Here is a 6,173-nt window from a genome sequence, read left to right on the forward strand (position 1 = left end):
CCAAAGTACAGAGATCACAATGATGATATTGTTGATATGAAGCCTAATACTGCACAGATCAGAACATATCTTGGTATTAAGGGACTTGAATTCAATCTGGAGTCTGACAAAGCTTATGTCAAAAGACTAGATCAGGAGTTGACAAAAGCAAAGATCAATGATCTCAGAGCTGCAATCTTTCAAACTGGTGAAGATACTGCAGAGCTTAAAGATGTTAAAAGGAGAATGATTGATGAACTAAGATATGCTGAGAAATGTTTGTTGAAGAACTATCTCAGAACAACTCCTGATATCAGAGAGATCAGAAAATGATGAAGCCAAGTCGAAGATCTACAACTGCTTAAATACTGATATTTATACAGACTGAAGTTGTTATCAGAAGTTGAAATTGGTAAAAGCTTTAAGGACTATAAGTTGTAGTTATCTAGTCTAATTCTCATGCATTTGTACTTAATGTTTTTGACATCATCAAATATCTGTTAAACTTGTATATTATGTTAATTTACAAGTTGGGCGAGATTGTTAGATATATTTGATAATGTCATGGCTAATATGTTTTATGTTTAGCTTTCAGATCTTACTTGAACAGGATAAAATCAGTACTTAACTGTTGATCAGTACTTATACTGGAAGTCAGGACTTAAGGATATCAGTACGTATGTTATCAGGAGATAATCATCAGAAGATATATATCAGAACTTAAGTGCTGAAGGACAATCAGATAAGGACAGTAGCTGATTAAAGGAAAGAAGATCAAGATAAACATAAGGGATATGCATGAAGAAGGAATTTCATAAAGAATGGAATACTTGGAAGAAAAGATATCTGATTGATATATTTTAGGAAGCAGAATTATATTCCATATCAATTAGCGATTATCTTGTAACTGTGTAGTATATAAACACAGACATAGGGTTTACACTATAAGTGTTATCATTATTAGAGAAGATTATTCATTGTAACCCTAGCAGCTCTCGTGATATTCGTTCATCACTGAGAGGTAACAGTTCCATACTGTAACAGAGTTTATTGTTTCAATAAAGTTTGTTTTCTGTTACTTAAGTTCTTAAAGTTCGATTTGAGTGTACTATACACTGTATTCACCCCCTCTACAGTGTGTGTGTGACCTAACAGAGTATTTCAATCCCCTTTGAAAGGAAGATCTTAAATATAAAAATGAGTTTTGGGATCCGCTCTAACTTTTAAAATCATTTTGAAGACTCGAAAATATTTTTAAGAATGTTTGGAGAAATGCTGATTTAATGAAATAAATCAGTCCCGATATATTAGAAAATATCTGAATATTATTATTTAAATAATATTCCCATGAAGAATAATCTTTATAAAAATAATTGAAGTAAAAGTTTTAAAACTTATACTTGAAATGAATAATAAATAACCAAAGATATACTTATACGAAAGTACGATCTTTATTTGAGTAATCGAAAATAAGTTTGATTATCGAAACATTATTCTTTAATAAAATAAAGAATATTATTTAATAAATAAGCGGAGTCATAAGTCCTCAAATGAATATTCAAAATAATATCCATTAAATAAAATAAACGGAGTCTTAAGTCCTCAAATGAATATTCAAAATAATATTCATTAAATAAAATAAACGGAGTCTTAAGTCCTCGAATTAATATTCAAAATATTATTCATTAAATAAAATAAAGTTATCGAATAAACCTTATTCGATTAATAGTTTTGAAAACTATATCAATATATATATATATATATTATACTCGGGAACATCGACTCCTGGTTTAGAAAAATGTTCACCTTTGGGTCCCCTATACTAAGGGTATACGCAACTACTGCTTATCTCTAGCATAGGTATTATGCAACTTATAAGCAATTGAATCAACAATTAGAAATCAAGATTACGAAAACAGGCATGCATATATACCATAACACATGCTCCAATATATCGCAAGATTTGCTAATAACAATCATGCATTTATCACAAGATAATGCATATACATATATACATCACCACAACAGTATAACGGGTAGAAAACTTGCATGAGTGCTCCCGGATAGACTTAATCTTAGAGTGGGTCCGATAACCTATGAACAACAACATAAGTCAGAATTAAACCTCGGTCACTTAAGAAACTAGACTTTAATCAATTGAACCCTAAAGTTCGCTTTAGCGCTTAACGATTCACTTAAGTCGCTCGTGTACCGTCGGCTCCACCATTTTTAATAAATTAACCATTAAGAGTTTTAAGGCGATTCTTTCGCGAGCACCTTACCAACTTCCTAATCTACTTTACATAAATGTTTCATACTCCAATTAGTCATTTAAGGGCCTTAACCAAGGTTTCAAATTAAGGCGAGGGGTAATGGTTCGGTCGCGAAATGTCGTTACTTAAAACGGTCGTTTCTCCTAAACCGTACATCGGATTCAAACGAACCACATATCAAAACGAAGCTCGTAACATGAACTATCTAATCATGGCAATGGTCAAAACCTAACAGTGAGTTCACGGGTCCTAATGTTAAGAACAAAAACAGTCTAGGGTAATTGAATATTACGACGGCTATGTTTACGCGATTACCAATTTCGTACAACTCCAATTCAATTCACAAACAACCCACAATCATCACCATTCCACCATCATTCAACCACAAAACAATATCATTCAACCATAACTCAATATCTCAACTTATTCATCTAAACCAAGTCAAAAATGTGGCCAAGAACTTTAAATCCAACAAGTATCACTCCTAACTCCAAAATCAACAAAACCACTTACTAAACAAAGCTCTAAACATGATTACACACCCATTACACTAACCCATCATCTAAACATTAGGAAATCCAAACAACAAAACTTAAGACTAAGATCATGAAGAGTTATACCTTCCTTGAAGCTTTTAATCCATGAAAGATCCTTGGAATGCCCATGGAAGCCTTAATCTAACCTCCTACAAGCTTGATCTTTCAAAGAAATCAAGAACACAAAAATTAATTTCAAGAAAGTACTATTCACCATCTTCTTGAATGATTTATAGGAAATGCTAGGAAAGGATTTTGAAGCTAAGATTCCTAGGAAGTATGTAACTTAACCAGGAGAAGCTAGGATAATTACCTTGTAAATTAGCAAGTGGAGGAGCTTGGACTTCCCATTTCTTAAGGAAGAGGCCGAGAGCTCTTGCTTGGAAAGGTGGAGAAAATGTGTTTTTGTGATTTGTGATTTGTTTGGTTGGTTGTTTTGCTTTTGTTTTGTTTAATTATCTTTTAACCATGTAAAATTGTGTGGCTTGAAATCAACCACCCTTCCTTCCCTTTTTGTCATGCTTAGGTCATCAATCCAATGTCATCTTCCCATGCTTGTCGTCTTCTTATTGGTTTGATGACATTATCCTCACTAACCTCTTTGATTAGCTCCTAATTACTTGGCTAATGACTGCTGATATGTTATGCGGTTCGCTTAACTTTCGTTTTCGTTTATCGTTTGAGGGATCATACCCGGGATCTTATTACTTAGGTTTCCTTAACCTTTCTCAATACATTATATTCCTTTTATGATCCTCTCGTATAATCCTTGAATTTAAATCCTTTTTTATTCTGTTACCTTATACTTAATTCTTTCTGTATCTGGTAGATTTCTGGGAAAAATCAAAGTGTTCGAAATTGGATTCTGACGATCTTTACATACACTTATATACCATATAGAGTACTAATAAGATCTCAGAAGATCAATAAAAGAATCCCTACATAGTGTGGTATGAAAAATTTTCTTATTCAGCATAATCAGCAAAATCACTATTCATAAGAGTTTCAAAAATTCCAAAAATTGGGGTTATTACAACCCCTCTCGAATCCTAGCCTGTCATAATGCTTTTTTTCTTGAAGCCACTTGGAAACATGACAGATATATGGCTTTCCCTAGTTCTATTACATTTTATCATTTGTTGCTGCTATGAAGGTGGCTAAATATGTTAACAACCTCGCCTTTTAGAGAGTCGAAGAGCGTCACCCTTTGGGAAATGCGAAAGGCCAACCCTATGACTAGTTGCCTTTTCTTTGTGGTTCAAGGTGAGATTTGACTCCGATAATCTCGAGTCAATGGCTTAACCACCACATTCCGAGAAAGTAGCTGGGCTTTACGCCCATGAACGATTACTTAAGAATATGGCCTCAGTCCTATTGGCCTTTGGAAAAGGAAATCATCTAGATTTTTTATTCCAAAAAAACAACGTTTGGCTTGATCCCCCTTAAATAGGAGTACGTAGGCACATTGTATGAGATGAAGCAACCACTGCGAAAAAGAGAATTCAACATTCGACATTAATTATAAATTCAATCATCCATACGATTTTAGTCATCCCTAAACACTAAACCCTAACTGTAATATCCGGGATATATCGTGTAATTATTTTTGCTATTATATAATTATTATGTGTGTTCAGTATATATTCTGTGAGCTAATTGTTAAGTGTTATCTGTACTTGAATATTCAAGAATAATATTAATTGAGTATTTTAATTTTTATATGTCCAAAATAAAATATAGATAATTGTCATATCTTCCTAATTATTTTTATGTTGGTTTATGGATTTATAAGAATCATATGAAATTTCTAAGATCTTTTTCCGGGTAATTAGAATCTATTTTATAAAAACGGGAACCAACCGACGTCAACCGTTGTTACGTTTTTGGAACTCGAAACTCTTTCGAGAACTCCTTCCTAACCTAATTGTAATATTCCGAGCATTTTCCATGTTTCGACTTTTTCGATCCGGCGTACGATTTGTCCTGCGCGGGTCCCGGCGGGACATTTTCGATACAATATTCATTTCGGTAAATCAATAAAACCCGTATTTTCGATAAACGGGAGCTTTTTATTAAATTATCACAATTATCACTTCGTAATACGTGTAACCAGGCGCTGAGACCAAGACCGCAGTACAAATTGTAGTGATTTGGATAATTATCCCGAAAACCGATACCGTTTAGATCAGTTTTTACAAATAAACGTACCGTTTTATATCCGGAATGATCCAACGGGATACTAATTTTCCGTAATTATAAATAGCCTTTTACCGTAATTTATTTCATATCAAAATCATTTGCAGACAGATAATTATATAATTTTCAGAGAAAAACCCTAATTTCCTAAAACTGTTCTAAGAATCAAACAAGCATTTGGAGGTATTATTGAATTCGGTTTGGAAAGCTCGAGTAACCAATCTGAAGGTCTTGAAGAGCTCTACCAGATTCTGTAATCCATACACCTGCAGAAATCAAGGTTATTTTTCTAAAAATTTATTTATTTTCGAATTTATTTTATTAAAAATATGAATTTTTGTTCGGATGATTGTTTGTATGATTTGATGATTGCATGTTGTAGAGCTTGTTTTCCTGATGATTTTCATATGTCATACGTCTGATTTGGAGTTCAATAACATGTTCAAATTTGAGTTTGATTTTCGAATTTTAAAATTAGGGTTTATAACCCGTATGAATGTTCTTAATTGAAATTTGGGGGTTTCTTATTCTGTGATAGATTGATGTTGTGTTATAGTGGGTTGTGTTCTCTGTGAAATTTGCAATCTAGTCGTATAAGTTTCATGAACCAACGAGGTCTGTAGAGAAGGGAGTTGTGTTTTGAAGTTTTCCGATGTTCGCCGGAAACTGGAAAATTTCACGGCCAAATTCCGACTAACTCAGGGATTGTTAGGTTGTTTTGATTGCATGGTTGTGTTCCTGGTAACCTGTAGATGTGATCTGGAGGTGTTGGTGGGGTGAGGACGCCGGGAACGTGTTCTCCGGCCATCCCCGACTTTTTCCGGCGACTGGACTGCAAAATTGCAGTTTGGTCCCTGCAGTTTTGAAAACGATGCAGTTTGGTCCCTGTAGTTTCCAGACTTTGCAAAAATTGGATTTCCGTTTTAAAAATGTTTAAAAATCATATTTTCTATTTATTTTTATTACAAAAAATCGTTTTTTAATTTCTAAAAATTCTAAAAATTATTATTTTAATTCTGAAAATTATTTTTAATTCACAAATAAATCTAAATTAATTAGTTAATTAATTTCAGTTAATTTCTAATTGATTAATTGGTCAATTAATTCGAAAATTAATTGATTAATTAATTTAATTAATTATTAATTGATTTTAATTAATTATTTAATTAGATTTAATTATTTAAAAATG

This window comes from Apium graveolens, chromosome 2 (genome assembly GCF_009905375.1).
Source record: "Apium graveolens cultivar Ventura chromosome 2, ASM990537v1, whole genome shotgun sequence".
In the NCBI taxonomy this organism is placed as follows: Eukaryota; Viridiplantae; Streptophyta; class Magnoliopsida; order Apiales; family Apiaceae; genus Apium; species Apium graveolens.